We start from the raw sequence: 21,828 nt of genomic DNA, 5'->3' as shown, positions 1-21,828 counted from the left end.
TTAATTCTAAATCTTTGATTTAGAGAGTGCTTTATTTTAGGATATATTGTTACTGTTCTCTAGAGTGAAATAAATCAGTAAGAAACTGCAGAAACTTCCTCTTTTGGAGGAATAAAAACGTACCTTCTGAACAATAATGCAAATTTCTTGAGTGACATAAAAAAGCAGTTTGTGTCAGCAGTGTTCTCTAGTTTCTTTGGCTGATGTGTGAAAGCTGGGAATACAGTAATTTATTTGTAGTGGTCTGAGAAGAAGCTCACACATCTGCTTTATTTGAAAACTGCTGTTAGTATATTGCTGCTCAGCATTCTGAAGATGCAAAATGAATCCAATTTAATTGCAACAAACAGGGAGTACAGGAGAGGGAATGGAGTTAAATTTCCTTTTTTTCATTAATACAAAATGTTCAAAAAGTCTTAAAATTTTGTGATTTACTATTAATACACAACTATGTAATTAATACAGCCATTAATAAGAATTCTTTGGCAAAAGCTCAGATTAAAAACCTGTTGTCCTATGTAACAGGTTCTGCAATATTGAATGCAGGGTCTTAAAGAGAGTGTCATCCTTCAAGATAAAACTTATCCCACAAAATATGCTGTTAATTGAATGAGATAGCATAGAAAAATAATTTGGGATAATGTAATAAAGACAGAATTAATGCTGGTGACAAGGTTAAATGGAGGAATTGCTGATGTCTGAGAAATTAAAAGTCTTGGTAATTATTTGTATAAGTGTGTCTGTGTGTAATTCTTTAGTTAAAATCAACCTAAACATAGCAAAATGAGATTATGTGATATGGGTGTCATGTTGATAATAAGAATTAGAAATTTTAAATATAATTTTAAAATTTAATTTTAAATGTAATTTTTAAATGTAAATATTACTGTTGCTTGAATTAAGAAAGGAACAAAATTATGCATTATTATGCTACATTTTATTGTTAGCAGAGGACAGTGGAAAGTGGAAGTCTGAGGAGGAGAAAGGAGTTTATCTTCAGAAGTTATTGAAAGTCGTAACACAAAATATCCTGAAGACTTTATATTCTCTGCAAGTATCTACAAACACCATGTTTCTAGGATTTTTTTAATAGTTCCAACTTTCTATGCCTCATGCTAATCTCTAGAGTGGCACTGACTCTGTCTTTTTAGGTCTGATCAGTCCCAGACCGTCTCTTGATGGCATGTTCTTTCTCTGCTGTCAGCCCTTGCCTGCCTACTATTTTTTCTTACTCTTCCTTCTTTCTGTTTTTTTCCTCTTGTTTGTGTTTCTGATTCCTGTTGGTGGATCTTTTTTCAGTCTTTTGTTGTGAGCCAGCCCCTTTCCATATATACTTATTAAAATCCAATTCTTTCAAATTCTGTCAGACGCAGAATATCTGATATCTGTCCCTCATTCTTTCCAGTCCTGGTGATCCCTAAGTCTTAGTTGTGCTTGGCATTGCTCATTTGGTTTCATTCACTACCACATCTTGTTATGTTCTTAGTTTCTTTCCTTGTATAGTCAATCCCAGCTTATTCTTTCAAGCATCCAGTTCTAGTCTCCATCATAAACTGGTTTTTCCATTTTCTCTCCACATTCTCTGTCAGTATCCCCAAAATTCTTCTGAAATTTCCCAGCAATATGAAGTGACAGACCCTTGTTTTCAACTGTGTTAGGGATATCACCATAAGTGAGGCTGCAAAATATGCAGGGTGACAATTTGTGGTCAGGGTTCTACCTAAAGCCTGTTAGACACAGACTTCTCCTACAGTGGAAAATCTGACTCTCACTCAAAACTGAAAGTAGGGGGAAACTTAATTCAGTTGCCTTGCACATTGGGATGGCATGCAGAAGACCAGTGAGGAGGTAGTGTGGTGACTGGTTGTTAAGCTTCAGCAGATCTTGTAAAAATTAGGTACAAACTCAGATTTCTAGCAGCTTGTAGTGGCTAAGTCAGGTCAGATTTTTCACAAAATGCGCAGAGCGTACCTCTTTCATGCAAAGTCATTGTGCAGTCTGACTTCAAGTTACTGATTCAGGGCAGGAAAGTGGTTACAGTTTCTCAAGTGCTTCCACACAAGAATGTTTGTCATTCTCTGGCTTCCTTTACACAGTGCTGGTAAGGGGAGGATAAGGAAAAGCCACCTGAAGCAGACAATAGATCATGAAAATTTCATACTGAATAGTTAAAAAGGCAGCTGAAAATAGTCATAAGAACTGCCAGGTGTCTTTGGTAACAGTTGATGTCACTGGCCTGATGGAACTTTTTTGTTAGGGCTTATTATATTTCTGTGTAAAATAGGTGACTGGGTTCAGCTTAAGTTTTTAAGTGTGTTTCTATTTTTCAGCTTTTAAAAATTTATTTATTTTTAATTATCTTGAATATAGCAAACTTTTCTGTGTCGCTTTTGTCTAGCTGATATAAAATACAAGTCCCATTGTCAAGCCTTCAGGGAATGGGCCTTGAATCAATTTTGTAAAAATGCTGTTGAAGCATAAAGAGCAAAAGAAGTGGAAGTGATAGGATAACCTTACTTTGCAATGTTTGAAATGTTTGAAGAGCTGCCCTCATTATTTGACAGATTAGGGTCAAGTCACCGAAAGTAAACTTAAGTTGTTCATCAGATTTTTAGTGGTGAATAGATTCTTTAAGAATGTATTTTAAAAATACCATTATAGGGCTGATCAAAATGTATCCAGGCACTTGATTAATTTTCTTTACATGTGGTAGGCATTAGCAGTAAACCAGCCAAAAATTGCTAACATACATGCCTCAGTAACGATACTTGGATTGTAAGATGATGATTATCAAGATGAAAAAATATCATTTTGGACATGAATTTTTTCACCTTTAGTTTTTTAGACCATGGCTGAATAATTCTGGTGTATTAAAGATTAAGGTGGAAAAATACTGTGCAGTTCAAATAAAACTGGGAGAATGGTTTTGATATTATAATAATACATATAATTTATAATAATAATACATATAATTTCTGTGGGTACCCAACAGTTAGATACAATATAAAATGTAGAAGAAAAATCAAAAGAACAATCACTGGAGCATAATAGTAATGAACGTAGGTATAAGAATTTTGAGGTGATGGTTACATTCCCTTCTCTAAACACTTGCTCTGTTTTTTTAACCTCTTTCTTTTGGGTCTTTGTTTAATTTTGATATGTCTCTTGCAATACATTGCTGCATTTTTTTCATTTGCATGGTCAGTACATGCTTGAGAATTCGAAGTACACAATAGGCCTTTGGCCATCTTGAAAAACCTAAACAGATAAACTTGTGAAACAAGGCTTGCATTAAAAGTAGGTTTTCCTGTAATTCTTCTATTTCAAGTAGAGAGTTTTCCAAGTTTTTTGAAAAAAGAAAAAAATTGAGTGAAGAGTAAATAAGTTTTCTTTTTTTAATGGTAATTGTGCTCAAGCAAAAATAATGGCAATAGCAGGGAATAGTTCAAGTACTAAAAAAGAATCCTTTGAGTTTTAAAATTATAGAGAATAGCTGAAAATTGGGTTTCTTTACAGAAATCGTTGGTGATTTGGATTACTTTATGTATCAGAGTCCCATTTTTCAGTGGTTCTTGCTTGACACCTCAGCTACTTCTTGGCCAGAAATTGGCCAAGTTCAACTCATACAAAACTTCCATATTCCTATTGTTCCCCAAGGGACATGACCTCAGTGTGGAACATAGAAATATTGGTTACTTATTGTCACTTATCAGCTTTAAGATACAGGTGCCTGGTTACTGATCTTGAAATGTCATTGCACTGTTGCACTAAAGGTTGGTAACAGGTCAGGTAAATACTGCTAGTTTGTGTGCTCCTGACATAAATAGGTAGGGCATGTGCTTTACTTGCATCTTTTTTTATGTTCTCTGTTTTTCACTACCTCATTCTCTAAACATTCTCTGAGTTTCCAATACATGCTCTCCTATCCTACTTTTCCTTCTAGCCCCATTTCAGCACATCAGAACTTTCATTTCCTTTTTGATGGTCCTCTGGTAGATAACATTTCCCATCTGTGGAGGGTTCATATCCAAGTGGTATCATTTCCACTTGCACATGTTTTATTTGAGGCAGGGCAGTCTGCAACTTTGGACTTGTTATTAGACCTAAGAGATACTTCTTTTGGCTTATGTACCTGTAGGTAGCTGAAATTTAAAAAAAAAATAGTCTCTTATGTACTCCTTTTCTTCTCCCAAACAAACAGAAAAAACCTTCCACAATAAAGATTTGCATTGAAATCACAGGACTCGGCATCAGTGAAAGCTGGTTCTCCATCTGCTCAGTGCTTCTTCCTAAACTGTTCCTAACATTACAGAAATGTATCTTTTTTTTTCCTAATCAGAAAAGCCAAGCTGTCTTTTTTTTTTGTCTGAACTAAAAATAAGACATGCCAGATTTTAAGTATTAATTACATTTTCTTGGTAAATGTGTTTTCCTGTAATAGGTAGTCTGTGTTCATTATATATACTTTCATATCTGTGCCTTTTTCCCTCTTAAGTTTTATCTAAAATATAACCAAAACTATGATTGAAATGTGGAAGTGTAATGTGACTCCATGATTTGAATATAAATGTAGGATAACATGTCTTCATTTTAACATTCTGATATCTTAGAACTATGTGGCTTTACATATCAGTGGTAGTACTGTATAATTACTGGTAAGTAATTATGGTACTGGTTTCAGTATTTCAGAGAAATGTGGATACTTTATGTTTTAGAATTGAATAGAGCAAGATTCACAGACTAAAGGGGTTAAATTTTGTCCCATTAAAATCAGTGCGGTAAGCTTTTCCCCATTCTTTTAATTTTTCACAGCTTGAGTGCAGTCATTTATTTTTGAAGTTCCAGATTTCTGGATTTAAAAGGTTTTCTGACCAATATCGCTCTAACACTGGGTCCTTAATCTTTTGCTGCTACTTTATATTGATGGTAATTCTGCTGAATTGCATTGTTTTGGTTATGAGATCACAAATTAGTTTGTTTAAATGGGGAGCAATTTGTCCTTATTCATGTCTTGCTGTTCTCATGTACACTATTTGAATTTCTAGGCTTGAGACCTAGATAAAAATGTCTATTCACTTGATTGACTGTTTCTGTAGTTTAATAATGTCCTTTGTTTTTATAAAGTCCCTAAAACTGTTCTGCCCGACTAGGCCTCATCTTGGTCATCTGTATTTCTGCTGCATCATCTCTGAAATTTCTGCCACTGAAATCCCTTGACCAAAACTGAATTACTCTAACTCTTCTATTCAGATGGTACATTTCTTATTCCAGTATCTTTTTCCAAAGTTCAGTGTGTTATTGCCATGACATTCTTGTTCACTTTCTCCTACTTTTGCAGCTTTTTATTTATTTTGTTCCATTCACTACTTTGATTTTTTAAAAAACTTTTTGATTTTCATTAGTGCTGCATATTAATTTGATTGTATAGGAAGATGGTTCTTTTTAGTACTTAAAAGTTTTTTTTTTTTCCTGAAACAGCTTATTTTTTGTCTAGATTTGAGTAATTTTCCTGAAGAATGTCAAAGGCATAATGAGCCTTGCCAAAACTTGTTGTTAAAACAAGAGTTGTATTAACTGTCTATTCCAGCCTCAGAGGAATTCTTTACATCCCTTTGTTGTCCTTTCTTGCAAACCAAGCCCTTGTGTGTATAAAATTGTGAACTAAAAACTCTTTTAATAAAAGTCATGTTTGAGGATCAGAATAGGATGCAAGTGGGGAGGAATTATATTTTCTTTGATTCTGACTAATTTTCAACCTTTACTGGAAAGTGAAACAGATGACCTTCCTTTGACAATACACACTCATTGTCTGAGTTTATAAAGTATGGTATTTCTGAATATGCTGCAGGTAATTTGTATTGTTAAAGTGATCATACTCTCTTTACTTCTTTTTATACTGTTGACTGGAAAGAGCCTGTGATAATATGGGTTTATATGCATATGCTTCAATATACAGAAAATGTGTCACCGAAAATTGTATATTAGCTTGCTACGAAATAAAAGGGAACAAGGTGGAAGAACTATTTCAAGATATGAATGATTTAAAATCATGATATAATTATATTGATTTTTGTGTCATAAAGGCTAGTGGCCATAATTGCAATGAAATTTTCATTCAAGACACTTGGTTAACCTTCTGCTGGGAAAATGCTGACAGAATGGAAGTTTTGGAAAGCCAAGTGTTATAAATTGTCAGTTCACTGGTAATAGGAGTCAATCTGAGTTAGATTTTTTTGAATAAATAAAGTGCTAGGGGTGTAAAAGTAACAGTTCCAGACAGCAAGTCTAGACAATTTGTATTATTCAGCTAAAGATACTGTCTTTGCTCTGTTCACTGTAACCTTTCAATGCCCAAGGAAATACACCAAAAGGGCTTCTAATGGGAAACAGCACTTTTCCCCTGCCTTCCTTACAATAGAGTCTTGTTAGTTTGGTTTTTAAGCTTTCTGGGTGTGCTTAAAGTTTTAAAAGTCAAGATAGAGGATTGAAAGAAGTTAAAATTTGTCATAAGAGAATTTGAAATCAGTTTAAATTTTGTTTCTGCCCTTGATGATAAACTAAGGTCATCTCCCCTCTTCTGAAGGAAAAAGTTTGAAAGACACTTTAGTGATATTATGGATTTTGGCCCATCACCAGATATGGATTTCATTGCCTGATTTGACTACATGAATGGTGCAAAAGAGTTGGCAGGAACATGAAATGTAACAGCTGGCTTCAAGATGAGAAGGGAAAGATCTTGCAGAATCAGTAAAATACTAGAATTGCTATTGATAATAGTAAGGATGGTAACATGCATGTGTATTGGGTTAAGTTGGATTAAATCCAGACGCCTACTTCTGATTCATCTTAATGTACATTTGCAGTTAGAATATTGACAACAAGTAAATTTTCTAATGCAAGTAAAAGTCTACAGCCTTTCTTGCTTTAAATTTTCTTTTGTGTAACTCCACATGATTCTGTCTGCCCCTTCTTTTATGTTTCTTCTGTTGTTAATTTCATATTGCTTTATTGTTTCCTTAATCTTGGTTTTATATATCCTCTTTCTGTCTCACAGACAATTTTATTTCTCTGAATTGTATTTGGTTATGAAAAAGGAGGAGGAGTAAGAAGGAGGAGTAGAAATCTCCAGGAAGAATAATCTAGCCTCTTAGGGGAAAATTGCTAACAGATATGAGATGACTAAATTAACTTGTAGAAATGTTATCTGAAAGCATCAGATCTCATAGCTTCACCTTACAAGCACAGCTTAGCTTGTCAAAAAAAATGGTCTTTATAAATATCTTTGTGTAAAGTAACATTCAGCTAGAGACAAAACATTTTTTTAAAGTGTCTAAAGTGTTTGATTTGGTCGTGTTATCTTTTTGTTTAAAAAAGCCCAACTCAACAACAAAAAACCCCTAGTGATTATTTGTGTTTAGTGCCTGTTTTTATCTGTTTTAGTGTATGTGAACCTTCTCTTGTCTGTTCATTTATTAATAGAAGAGCACTTTGTTATTTTGGGGGTTTCTAGTTGCAATTTTTTCTACTGTAAAATATTGTAACATACTACCACTTTCTACTGCTGCAGTGACTATATGAACCTGAGGAAGTGAACTGTAGAACCTGTTTGGGAAGCGAACTAGCGAGTATGAATTAAAGACCTGTTTATACAAACTTGCTCAGTAGGGCAAAAGAATATTTATGGTCCAAATTTTAGCATGAATTAAAAGAAAAACCTCTGTTCTGACAGCTGTGCACAACTAAAATTAGAAATTATTCCATTTCCTTCTCTCCTTGCAAGATGTTTTTTAAAACATATATAGTTTAATTGTTAATGAAATAATATTTGCTATTATCTGCTTTTAGATGTTAGAGATAAAATACTGCCAAGAAACATCAAGTATAGTTCCTTCATTTTTAACTTGCAAAACATGTGAAATAGCAAGCATAATTTAAAAAAATCAGTTTCAGTAAAGTTTGGGAGGGAAGGGAAAGACGAGGAAACAACTTGCTGTTGTTTCATTCTCTAGCTCAAATTCCTTACAGACTTGAAAGATAGTGGGCAAGGTTCTCTCAAATCTTAAGTGAAAGGCTAACCCCAGCATAGCCAGTAAAATGTAAAGATTAGCCAAGGAAATCCTTTTTGATTGGGTGAACTTTACTGAATAACATGAGCAATCATCAAAGGAAGTTGTGAACTACTTAGTGTTTGACTTGAGGCACATCTCTTGGTACAGCTATTGTGAAAAGCTCTTGTCAGTCTTGATTTAAACATGTCTGCTTTGACCTCAACATGGCTTTTGACATGTGTCCCATAGCATCCTCAGAGTTAAGCTCGGGAAATGTAGGCTGGATGAGTGAGTGGATTGGATGGCAGACCTTGGAGGGTTGTGATCAGTGCCACAGAGTCTGGTTAGCGGGCTGTAGCTGGCATTGCATCTCGGGGCTCGGTACCGATCAATGACCTGCGTGGAGGGACAGAGTACCAAACTGAGGAGTGGCCAATACCCCAGAGTGCTGTGGTGCCATCCAGCGTGACCTGGACAGGCTTGAGAGTTGGGCAGAGAGGAACCTTTTGAAATTCAACAAAGGTAAGTGTAGGATCCTGCAGTAGGGGAGGAATAACCCCATGGCCCAGCCCAGACTGAGGGCTGAGCTGCTGGGAAGCAGCTCTGTGGAGAAAGGCCTGGGGGTGCTGGTGGACACCAAACTGTCCCTGAGCCAGCAGTGTGTCCTTGTGCCAGGAGGGCCCATGGGATCCTGAGCTGCATTGGGAAGAGCACGGCCAGCAGGGCAGGGGAGGGGATCCTGCCCCTCTGCTCAGCCCTGGTGAGCCTCACCTGCAGTGCTGTGTCCAGTTCTGGGCTCCTCAGGACAAGAGAGACAGGGAGCTCCTGGAGCAGGTCCAGTGAAGGGGCAGCAAGACAACATCTCCTATGAGAAAAGGCTGAGGGAGTTGGATGTGTTTGGCCTGCAAAAGAGATGACTGAGAGGAGACTTCATCAGTGCATATGAAAATATCTGAAGGACAAGTGACAAGAGGAGGGGGCCAGACTCTTTTAAGTGGTGTCCAGTGACAAGACAAGGGGCAACAGGTATAAACTGAAACACAGGAAGTTTCATCTGAATATGAGAAAAACCTATTTCAAGGATGCCAGGACACTAGAACTGTTGCCTAGAGAGACTGTGGAGTCTCCCTTCTCTGGAGATATTTGAAACGTGCCTGGACCAGTTCCTGTGCAACCATTTTAGGTGAATCTTGTTTAGCAGGGAGGTTGCACTAGGTGATCTCCAGAGATGCTTTTCAACCTCAACCATTCTGTGATTCTGTGAATTTCAATGGTGGAGAATCATCTAAAGATCTTGCATTGATCTGATTTATTGTTACGTTCACTTTTAAAAGTGTGTATCTTATTTCTCCTTTAATTCCATGTAGCCTGAGGACTGCAGAGTGTTGCAAGAAAAAAGCCCCCACAAAAATGGCAGATTAAATTCTCTGCAGATGAAGATTAAGGGAAGTACAGTATGTGTGTGTGTGCATTTAAACAGTCCCTATACATTTAAAGTCATCTGAGATGATTGTTATTCCTCCTTAGTTGAAAGTAAGTGAACTGCAGAAATTGGGAAAAAAACAGAGAAGAAAATAGAAAATACATCATGGTGTCACCATATAAATCAGCGACACAGGCACAGTGGGTATCTTTTTTGCACTTTGGATCCCAGAAGCTCCACAAGGAAACAGTAGTATTGAGAAGATACAGCAAAGGCCAGCAGGGCAGCCAACAGAATGGAAGAATTTACACATAAGGCATGGCTAAGGATGGTATGAGTAGAGTAAAATAGAGGTTTTCAACTGCAAAGACAGATGAGAGCAGTATGCCATAGCCCTCTGAAATCACGGAATGATTAGTACGATAAATAAATTGTTATCTCTTAGTGTATTGTCTGTTAGTGGAAGAAGTAGGAAATATTGGATGGAACTGTCTGGCAGCAAATGCAAAGCAAAGGTATTTTTTGATGTAACTCATAATTAAATATGGAAATTTGTCACAGGATCTTGTGGAAACTGAAACTTTTTGCTGGTTCAGAAACAGCTGGAAAAATACTTTGAGGGTTATTTTATAAATAAGACGTTATCTCAGGCTCAAAAAAAAATCCCTGAACTGCAAATAGCTAGAGGCAGGCAGAGTAATTCTGAGGAAGTATTCCTCTGTGTGTGCCCTAGACTCATGCTCTTCGTTATTGTGCAGAATTTGGGGCTGTAGGGAGCTTCTGGTGACCTTTCCCAAGTGATGTGCTTCTTTCTTCCCTGTTTGTAAGCTACAGAATCACTAAATTAATCTTTAAAGTTTGAGATGGTGTCAGTTCAAAATGGTTGGAAGGTATTGAGGTCCCATAAAGAATTCACTTTTCTGTAAATTTAAGATTTTTAGCACACCTGCTGGCTTCACCACTGGTTGATAAATAACTATATAGCAGAGGAATAGCAGGCTGAATTCCTTGTAAAGCATTGAGAGTGTCATTGAGGAAACCTATACAAATCGGTAATTTTTAATGTCTCATAATTTCAGGAATATTGAATAGCACTAGGGAATGTCTTTCTAGAAGTGAAAAAATGCTATCAAATGGAACTATTTAGGTAACTGTAGAACTATGAATTTTATATCAGTTCTGGGGATAAAAAGAATGGAAAAGCTGATACAGGTTTGGTTAATTGAGATTTAAAGTGTGGAGGCAGCCCTTGTGGGATCTAAAAGTTGGTCCAGGACCAGGTATCACAAACAAAGAGGAATGAGCTGAGCAGATGTCTGTGAGGCTCTTGGGCTGCAGGTTGAGTTGCCTGGGACACACAGCTGCATCTGCTGTAACAAGGCTTCCTTTTATGCAGATGCTGCTCTATATCAGACCCTTCTCAAAGCAGTTTATATCTGCCAGTTTTAAATGTTTGTAAAAAAAAAAAAAAAAAAAAAAAATATATATATATATATATATATATACAGCAGTATATGAAAGTATGTAGGCCCTTGTGCTTCTCTTTTAGATCAGAGTTTGTACTTATAGAGGCCCAAATGTCTGCTCTGTGCATTGTCACCTGTAGCCATATACTGGTTTTGTGTGAACTGGCTCTGCTTATTTATTAAAAAAAACCCCAAACAAACAAGCCCCCAAAACAAACCCCTCCAACCAACCAAAAACACCAAACAAACAAACAACAACAACAAAAAAATCACAACAACAACAACAACAAAACCTAATGCATCAACTCTCTATATATGAATATAAATGAAAAAAATACATCAATATGCATGAAAAAAAAAATATATATGAATATAAACAATATCAGCCAGGTTGGCTTTTTGAAATAAAGCTCCTTCCACATGGAAAGACCTGCATAATATTACCCTCATGTATTTATAATGCAAATTATTTGAAGTGTTTTAGTGCCTTTTTTCTCATTAGAGTAATTTTTGGAGTCAGGGCTCCATTTAATGAAGGGCTTGAGAGAGATGTAAATGGCCATGGTGAATTTTGTGTTCCTTTATAACTCAAGGTGGAATAGACTTACTGCTTCAGTGATTTAACTATAGGAGCATAAGTTCTGGATTTCGCTCCTTACTTTCTATTGGCTTATAAAAGTTCTTTTAATAAGAGGATGGAAGTGTAAATGTACCTTATGTTTTACCTGTAACATAGTGGTCTGGATAGACGTGAAAGTGAAAGCCAACAGCTCAGCAAGATGTGTACCTCCAAGTCTGAGATCATATCTGTGGATTTCTTTTAGCTGATAACTGCCCAGAACGGGCAGTTGGTACTTTTGGTTTGTGTCTAATTCACATGATTTTTATAAGACTTATTTAACCTCACCTTACCACTTTAATATTTGTTACTTGTTTAATTAATTGGGAAGGGGGTCCCGTACATATGGCCAAATATGCCATTTTGCTAAGCAGATGTGCTCTCTTTGGGCAATTGCCTGTTGTTATTTTGTAGTGTGGTTGATTCATTTAACATATACAAACAACTCAATACAGAGTGGAAATTAAAAGATATCCTTGTCAGATGCCTAGTGAACCTTAAACAACTGATTATGATAAAAGTGGAAAAAATAAATATTGACTTACTGCTTTCAGGTGATATTACATAACTACACATTTTGGAAAACACTTCTTGACTCTTGGGTACCCAATCTGATTCTTAGAAATGGTCCTCTAAATGGGAAGTAGTTTGACTCGATGATCCTTGTGGGTTCCTTCCAACTCAGCATATTCTGTGATTCTTTGATATTTATTTCTGGTTTCACGGAAGGTTAAGTTTTGGAACTCATGATAAACTGTTCATTTAGTTTACATCTGAATACATCTGAATTCTTTGAGAGAGAAGTAATGCACTTAAAATAAAAATAGCATTTATTTTGTTCACTTAAATATTAATGAATACATCTGGAAAAATCCACCTTTCAAAATTATTGCATATTGAAAAAAATATTAGTTGTATCTAGTTCTTCTTCCTACAAGTAAGCTTTGCACTTGTTCTTAGCCCTCTCATATTTTTGAGCTTTTAAAACTCAAAAATAAGTGCAGTTCTCAATTCAGAAGTTTCTAAAACACAAGCTTTTCAGTAAACCTTTTGAGATCTTTGAATAATCACCTGATTTTTCTTAAATGAGGATGTTGGTTAGCTGGCATGTTTAGAGTTTGGAGTGGTGTTTTTTTTGAGGGAGGGGTTTGTTTGTTTTGTTTTATTTTTAAGCCCTGATAAGCAATATCAAAAGAGAAGGCAAAAAACTCAGAAAACATTCAATTTAAAACTTCTAGTGTAACAAAACTTCACCCTTTAGTGAAACAAAGGGTGAATTCCAATTCTTTTTTCTCTTTTTTTAATATCCAACTCTGAACCTCATCTAGCAGATACAAAGCTGTCTTCTGAAGTCAGCTGACAGAAGCTGTATTGCATTTGCTGCTTGTTGCAAATGTTGAGTTAGAGTAGGTTTTGATGGTTCAAGTTACAGAAATCATGAACTGGCTCTGTTGAAGCTTACAGCCATATTATTTTAGTTTATATTGTACAGAGCCTACTTCCTCACTTACGATTTTTTTCCTGGTGTGTTGGATGTGAGACAAATTATCAGTGCGTGTTGTATAGGAGTGTGAGGAGGCAGGAGGAATTCTTACTGGATCAGGGAGATGTGTGAAGTGAGACATTGGAAAGAATAATTGAGAGAAAAAGGACAGAAACTGGGGAAATACAGAGAGTGCTGGAACCTGTCAGCAACAAAATGGCTGAGTTATGGGTGCACTAGCAAAAATTTCATCAATTTCTCATTAAATATAGCAAATGGGAAAATGGGAAAGGGTTAGAATAATAGAAATGTCTTTGCCTGTATTAAGCAGAAGACTTAAGTGTGTTTAGAGAAATGGGTTTTCCCCCCAGCCATAGCAGTGAGAAGTGTTACTAGTAGAACAAGTTTCAGATATAAAGTATGCCACATTAATATGCATGAGATAACCCCTTACTTGCACAAGTTGTTTCACATATCCTGCCATTATTGTGGGAGTATGTTGTTGACTCCTTATACTATGATGAGCCTTGTCTCATATGAACTTGAGTTTTTTAGTCTCATACTATTCTACTAGTCTTCGGCAAGTAAGTTCAGTTTCCTAGCACTTGCTAGGATTCTTAAATCCTTTGTACATAAATGAAGGGTTCATAATGGGTATTTGTGAATGACAAATTAGCCTTAGCAAGCATCAGGCAGAGAGTTATTATTTTAGTAATTTAGCAAAGCATAAAAAGAAAAACAAAACCAGAAAGAACTAAAGGTTATATTAAATAAGAATATAATATAATCAGATGTGCTAGATAGAAACAAGGAAAGTGATACAGAGAGAAGTAGAGGAGATACGTAAAACAGTGCTAGAAGAAATATTGAATCTTAATAAATAGAAAAAATTGTGCAAAAACAATAAAAGTAGCAGCAAAGATGAAGTTTTAAAAGTCGCTCCTGATTACAAAATTGACCAATGTGATAGTATAAATGGTATGTTAAATGATATAAAATTCTTACTGCTTTTTTAATTTCAAGGGTTGTGGGAATTTTTTGTATCTGAGCAAATGTATCTTTCTCTAGGACTCCTAAGTGTAATTTTTTTGATTAAAAGCACCTTTATTAAAAGGTATAGTTAATTTTTCAAGCCCTAATAGATGGTAGAGTCTCATTCAGAAATGTTTTGCATGCTGTTTTCATGTAGAATTCATGTCTATGTGATTCATGTAAATGCTGTAAATGAGGGGAAAAAATGAGATGACCTGCACCTTCTTTTTTTATAGTTTAACTTTTAACTTGGGGACGGATGTCCAGTCTTCTTATTAACACTCTGTACACAGTACCTTGGAGTGCATTAACAAGATGCTGTTTCCTCACTGTGCTGTAGTTTACCTTTCATAAATAACTGATCAACACTTCTAGCTGTATTTAATATTCTTTTATATAAACAGAGATTTATTATTCTATAATAAAAGATATCCTCTTGCATCTGCTGCTGTAGTACAAAATGTTGTTTGCTTTGCCAGATTAAATAGATAATGAAGCGCAGTAAATGTTTTGTGGTACTATTAACAGAAGCATGGCTTTAAAAAAATTTCTTTCTTAAACAGTCATGTATGGAAATATGTATTAAAATATTTTGAAGGGTTTAAATCTTAGGAAATATTTCACTCTGGTATAAGCCAAGAGATAATTTAAGAGTTTTTTCTTTGAATAACCTTAGCATCAAAAGAGAGATGTTATTTTTACAGTTTAGGAAATCTAAGAACATCAAACATCTGTCATTGAAAAATTTGAACTTGAAATTTGTCATTGAAAATTTGAAAGAATTTTAAAATAATTCAGTTATTTTTAATACATCAAAGTATATGTTGATGTGATAAACAATCAAATATGAAATAAAAGCTTACCTAGGAGATACTTGATTGAAGCTTTGTCTGTGCTCTGTCGGAATATACTGAGACTCACTCAGCAGATAGGAAGCTTTTTTCTATTTGAAATGCATTGTGCACTTTCGTCTTGTGATTTCTTTTTCACAGCGTCTTCTTATTCACTGCTGCTTTGCTCTTGTGCTATTGGTTGTTTCTAGTTTATTTCCAGGTATCTTCAATATCTGAGTTCTTCTACATTCAGGATTTTTGTTAATTCTGTCCTGATCAGGTAACAGAAAGGACCTGTGAACTTCGCATCTTTCCCTCCCAACCAAAAAACATAAAAAAAAGGCAAATGCACCGAACCCAGTCAACTCAAGTATTCAGCATCTAAAAAATCATTTAAATACTTGCTATCCAGTGAATTCCATCTGTTTTCTGGTGCTATTCCAACACTGAAAAATTATTTCCCCTCATGTTTTGGTAGCCTCCACATTTTATATTTTTGTAGAAAATATACAGGATCAGTAGGCATCAGATCTTAACTTTTAATCCATGCAACATTATTGTGTGAAGAATGATGAAGGTCTGCCTCTCTCAGCTCCTCATGCTTCTGTCAGACACAGATGTGAAATGCTGCTTTAGAGAGAGGGGAAAAAATCCTAACGGGTGTAGTGTTTTGTCATCTCTCAGGACAGTGAGCACGCGTGGCATCAATGAATGGCAGATATGAGCTATTCAAACCAGTCGCTGAACTGACAGGATGACACTTTCATACATAATAGAACCATTAATTATTTCTTCTGATGGACGGCAGTGTGTACTAGAAGAAAAAAGCAGCAGAGGATAATACTAGGTTTCATAGGTTCTCTGTGTTTTAACAGCTTGTCATTAAGAAACAAACCAGGAAAAAAACTGCTGTTTTGGGATATGATCAGGTAAAACAGACCAGAGCTGTTTTGACAGGGTGGATGTCATTCATAGGGTTAAAAACTCCAGTCAGGTTAAGGTCTATTCAAAGCTTGCTTTTTATAAGAAAGATGTTCTAACAGACCTCCTTTAAAAAACATGGTTTGTGTTTTGCTTCATGTAGCTTTTCATTTGGGGAGCCTGGGAGTTGTCTTGTAGGTTTTCATTTATAACTTAATTTATAGATTAAACCCACACATTTCTTTTTTTTTTTTTTTTTCCCTCTGCAAAAGGAAACTTTAACATTTAAAAAAATGTTTTTCAAAGGATTCTCTGTATGAAGATTATGTTCAAACTTATTACACACTTTGTGTTACAGACACTCACAAATCCATTTCTAATTAATTTAGAAATTTAAATTCTGTGGTTTAATGTTGAGGAACTGCTCTCTCAAGGCTAATATGGAAAAAATAATATGTTTTGAAGAACTCATTTCAGTGCAGCATAAGCCCTCATAAATATAAAGTATGATGGATAAAATCTTCATTCGCAGTATCAATGTTGTTAAGGGCAACGTATGATGATTGTGGGGAAAATAATGTGATGTTTCAAACTTTTCCTCAAAATAGAGGTGTTTTTCCTCTCAGAATCTTCTTTAATGTAACTTTTCTTTTTAAATTTATTTCTTTTTTTGCCTTCTGTACCTTGAAGGTGAAGAAGAGATAAGATGATGACTCCTTTAAAACCAGGGTATAAACCCCACCAAAAAGATAATGGAAGAAAGGGCTGCTTCTGCTGGTTTGTACTTGTTTACTCTAAGTATGAGGAACTTCTCTCATCCCTAAAGAGGAAGATTTATCTTCATCTTCCTTGTTATGGAATGATGGAGAGCATCTGGATAAACCTTTTTCTAGTTTATCCAGACAAAAATCATGAGCACTATTATGCCCTTATATCACATCAAATAACTTTTTGAATATTTTTGGTCTCTAGCTTGCATTCTATCTAGCTCCACATCAAATCCAAGCCTAGAAATATACGATAGCTGTAACTTTAAATCTAAGTTGTCAATTTTGTCTCTTTAGATAACAAGTCGAGTTGCCAAGGATACAATGGGTAGATGATATAAAGTCCATGCTGAAAGTACTGGAATGAAGCATACTTTCTGAAATAATATTAACACTTTCTCTCTCATGATTCCTCTCTTCACATATACAGTCCATGCCTGGAGTTGGTGCCCAAGCTGAACTGAAAGTGTCCTAAATTTGTTACCTTATTTCATAAAAGTGTTGATTCTTATGAAAATCTGCCAAGTAATTGGAATCTGAGAAGACACAACCTTTGTATTCTCAGATAATCTTTTGGGAGGCAAACACTAGCCTGGTCTGTTTGTCCCTTTGCAAATCCGCAAATCCCAAAACAGAGGACTCAAATATCTACTCTGTGATTATCCCCTGAGGAAGTCCTGAAGAACAAAATAATTGATACATATATATATATATATATGTGTGTGTGTGTGTATAGATATAGATATATCCCACTTTTTTCCTCTCTTCAGGACAAGGTAAAATGAGCTATGTGTGTGTTAGTATCAAAAGTATTCTGCTGTCTCAAGCCTGGAGATGAGAATTAGGATAACTCTGATAAAGCAGCATGTTAAAATTTAGGGGATGACAATAATTCTGACATCTTGATGTGCAACTTTAGTCTGGGATAATACATGACTGGTATTAAGAATTCAAACACTGAAGATGAAGGTGCTTAAAATTTTCAACCTTGAATATAGCACAAAGATTTGTATTTTTAGTATGGTGTTCTGAAAATCTTTTCTGTTTGGTCAATGTGCAACTGGAATAAGTTATATATAAGATGAATGACCAAAGTGGATATATAACATCTGTGGTGGAGAATGTTGCTGGTATGGCTGAAGTAGTAAAAGCTTCAAGCACACTCCACTGGGCACTCCAAAGGACCTGTAGTCTATCTTGTGACTGGATGTGTACTGTGTGACAGTCAGTGCTGCACCAGGAGACTACTTCCTTGCACAGTTGGGTTATCTTGGACTCACAGGGTGGCCTGATGAGGGCTCCATGACCATAAATAACATCAATTGATATGAAGTTCTTACACCTCTGAGGCAGTAGTAAGGATGTACAGGCAATCCCTGTACAGGCTACATCCCTCTACTTCGTTTCATCTGGATCACAGGCATGTTGTACTTGGACAGAATTCTGTTTCAGTTCCTATTTTTTTGAGTGGTCTTATATACAAAAAACTACTATGTAGCTTTAGTTAACAACATGCTGAAACTCTACACCTGAAAATTTGATCTAGGGTGAATAATGTACTTACCTGCTTTAAGAAGAGAGCTTTATAAATTGCATAAGAATGGAGCAGAACGCTTTCTTAAAAACATTTTGCATTTTAAGTGTGTGAGCATTTGATTTGAAAGCTCACTGAAATTTCATTGCAATCTCAGTGATATTTAATATTTACAGTATCAAAGCTGGTAGCTTTGCAAATAGTATTAAGCCATGAATTATCTGTTAGTCCATTCACGATTAATAATTATGGTTTCTACAAGTCCTAAAGGCTAAATATTATCCCCACTGTATAAAAGTAATTTGTCAAATATATTGGAAAAAAACATTTTTCTAATAAGACTGAGTGATCAGGAAAGCTGTATCTCAATGAACCATTTTTACAAGTTAGAAAATGCATGATAATCACTAATGTTGTAAATTAATTGCAAATTAATTTGAAAAAACACTAAAAGAAGACATAGTGTTAGAGCATTTTCCTTTTTGACAATTTTATTACGTATTTACCATTTATCTAACAAATAGCTATGCACATGGAAATGCTATTTTTACCTTTTTTCTGAATATTATCATTCAGCTTTTAGAGAGCTGTAAGTTTACCTGCTTCAAGCAAGTTGATAACTAGTGGTTGCTTTTTAGAGAAAAGCAGTGTATTTATCAGAATTTTTAAATTGCTGAAGAACTAATGTTCTGAAGAAAATGTCATCATTATTTCTGCTTTTGTTGCCTAGAAGTATATCTTGCCTTTGTGAACAAAATACTTTTTTGCCTTCTTTTATCCTTTTTTTTAGGGGGGGGGGGGGGGTTGTGTATTTGTTGTGGTCTCATATCAATAATTATCAATTATTGCAGATTAAATAATTATCTTTTGTCAATGGAATATTTCATTCTTTTCCAGCTAAATGAAGTTCATCTGCAAAACTGTACTTTTCAATGTTTTATATAGAATACATTGTGTCTGAAAATAAAAAACAGTCTTCAAAGTTTTAAAATTTTGAAATCAATTGGACAATTGACACAGAATAATTTTTGGCTTAAGAATGTGTCAACCTGAATCTTAAAATTATTTTGAATTTAACAGCAGTATCTGCTCATTCTAATATAATATCTGCTCATTCATATCTAGTTCTCAGTGAAAGTAGATATTTAGGCATTTCTTAAAATTGTCTTCTCATTAAATAGGTATTTCTGGTAGCCTGGAAAATTATATAGATCAACAAGCTCAAAAGAGAAATGGAATGAGATAGGTATTTTTGTTACCTGGGAAATGAGTGAGTAAAAGTACTTAGCACAACTCTTATCATGTCAGACATCTGAGGGCTTTTGTATTTCCTAGATTTTACTGATGGCAGTAAAGCAAGACTTCAGACAAAGTGGCTTTAATATGAAATTATTTGATAAGACAGAGAAATAATTTGTTTTCTACTTTTCAAGTCAAACTGTTGCTAGTAGATTAATTTGGATATAATGCTGTAATAAAAACGTATACCACTACTCCTAATAATGATAATTTAACATTATTTCTATTGCTGTTGGTTGCTACTAACATTTTGTTGAAAATTTTTTTCAGTAAAATTTTGCAAGAATTACACTTGAAGTTAAACTATTCAACTATTCTGTTTTTCTGGTTTTTTTTTTTTTGTTTTGTTTTGTTTTTTTTTTTTTTTGAGAAAGTTAACTGGTTTGCTGACACAGATTCTAATGAATTTGTTTTAGAAGTCATACTTTGAGCATTTTTGTGTATTAAAATTTGACTGTCCTGGTATGTCTTTTCCCTCATTATTTCAATATTAGAAACAGCCAAAGATTTCTGCTTTTGTTTAACACAGTATTAGAAAGGGTAAGTAATGATTGTTTCACAAATATATGAGCTTCAATTATATTTTTAATCACATTTTAATTAATGGATCAGTATTTGTGAATGTGGTGTCTGTTTGATTCAGCCAAATTACAGCAGGTTGCTGTTACTAAACTATTCAGACTGGTAGCAAATTATGGAACTGTTTTGAAGACTGAAGAGTTTTGCATAATTATTGTTTGTTAACTTGTGATATCTGATGAATATGTGCTCACCAGATGCTGGCCAGATATCTTTCAATTGACTCTATTTTTAGACTGTTCATGAGCAAAATGGATTATGACCTTGGATTTGTTTTGGATTTTGCACTATTTTGGCAGCCCTACTCCTCACCTGTGTTAAAGGCAAGTTTTTCAGGTTTTGTGGGGTTGTTTTTTGTTTGTTTGTTCTGTTTTGTTTTTTGTAAAGGTAAGGAGAATACACTGTGACCACAAAATTTGGAAGACTTTGTGGGGGACTACATCAAAGATTTTAAAGTTTTGCTTATGCATATTCTTCCTTTCTCTCTCAATTTGATCTTTCTAGTTGCCATAACAACTTCATAATAGCAGCACATTTACTGCTGTAGGTTGTGTCAGCACTTCCATTATAAGCTACTGTTTTCAGGAATTTCTAATTTATTCATAGGCTTAAATATGGCATACAGTAAGTCTGTGTAATTGGTTTTAATGTATGGTATGAACTTGTTGAAAGTTGCTGTTGTTTGAGCTCTGATGGCATGTATAAAATAGCATATTGTTCCAAGTGGCTTTTTTTCTTTTCTTTTTTTACTGAGAAGCAGCAAAACATTTTTAGTCTAAAATTAATTTTGACTGGTTCCCATCTGCCAGAGGTATGAGAATCAACATGTTCTTTTGCTCTACCACAATGCCCCATCATGCCTGCATCCAGTTAGACCCATCTGTTCCTGTTAGTTAAAAGGTTAGTGTGAACATGGCGCTTTTCTGGGAAGCAGGAAAATTAAAACCTTTTTAATAACAGAGTTTAACGTCTCATTACAAAATAAGTGTTGGACATCTTTAATACTTTTATAATTATTTTAAGTTAAAGACTAGCAATGTTCAGTGGATTTTTGAAAGGCAAGAAGTAGAGTGTGAGTCTGTTTCTAGTATTGAAAAAAGTCAGTTATTCATTGTAGGTGCACTTTTTCTTACAAGAGTTTTAGCAGGGAATTATGCATAACTGCAATACAACTTTCTGAAATCTGGAAATTGTTTAACCTGGGAAACGTGTCAAAGCAATTGCATCATTTGCTGAAGGTGTTCTCTAACTCCTTGAGTGATTTCACTAAGCCTGTGATGAGGGGATCTTTTAAAGACGAAATTTCACCCAAATAGATTTTGGGAGTTTTATTTAAACACATTTATTTCAGGCAAATTTACAAGGCACAGCACAAACTTGCTGCCCTGAAAAATTATGAATTATGTACTTGTGAGAATTCATGGGATTTTTGTTTGCTTTTTTTTCCTCCCTATTTATTGACAAATATATTGCAAGACACTTGCCCCTAAAACAAAATTATGTGGTTCTGCTGTAGGAGACAGTATAACAGTATGTTATAAAAAAGCCCTAAAACTTTCATATTCTTTTTAATCCCAAATTAGTTTTAGTTTCCTTTGAAGTCTTTACTTACATAAAATTACTTAAATTTGAAGCATGTTTTTATTTTGTTAATCTATGGTTCTACTTCACTGTAATGAAAAATTGTGGCAGCTATTTAGACATTTGTATCACCTTGGTTGATGCTTGTAAAACTTCAGCAACAATGTGTAACTTCAAAAGAAAGACTAATTAGATTTGAGTGGTCTGTAGTAATCACAGCTGTTCATTTCAAAGGTAAATTTC

General features: G+C 34.8%; 2 protein-coding genes across 2 annotated transcripts in view; one reads left to right on the top strand and one right to left on the bottom strand.

The window, feature by feature from the left end:
* CHRM5 (cholinergic receptor muscarinic 5) overlaps positions 1-15,574 on the bottom strand; it is a 45,756-nt gene extending 30,182 nt beyond the window's left edge. The window contains exon 1 of the mRNA XM_021539270.2: positions 14,935-15,574. The gene's annotated coding sequence lies outside the window, so the exon portion shown is untranslated. The remainder of the gene's footprint in view (positions 1-14,934) is intronic.
* Positions 1-21,828, top strand: part of AVEN (apoptosis and caspase activation inhibitor) — an 83,018-nt gene that overhangs the window by 19,630 nt on the left and 41,560 nt on the right. The window lies entirely within an intron of this gene.

The sequence above is a fragment of the Lonchura striata genome, chromosome 6 (assembly GCF_046129695.1).
Source record: "Lonchura striata isolate bLonStr1 chromosome 6, bLonStr1.mat, whole genome shotgun sequence".
In the NCBI taxonomy this organism is placed as follows: domain Eukaryota; kingdom Metazoa; phylum Chordata; class Aves; order Passeriformes; family Estrildidae; genus Lonchura; species Lonchura striata.
The sequence above is the reverse complement of the archived record's forward strand: the minus strand, read 5'-3'. Positions and strand labels throughout refer to the sequence as shown.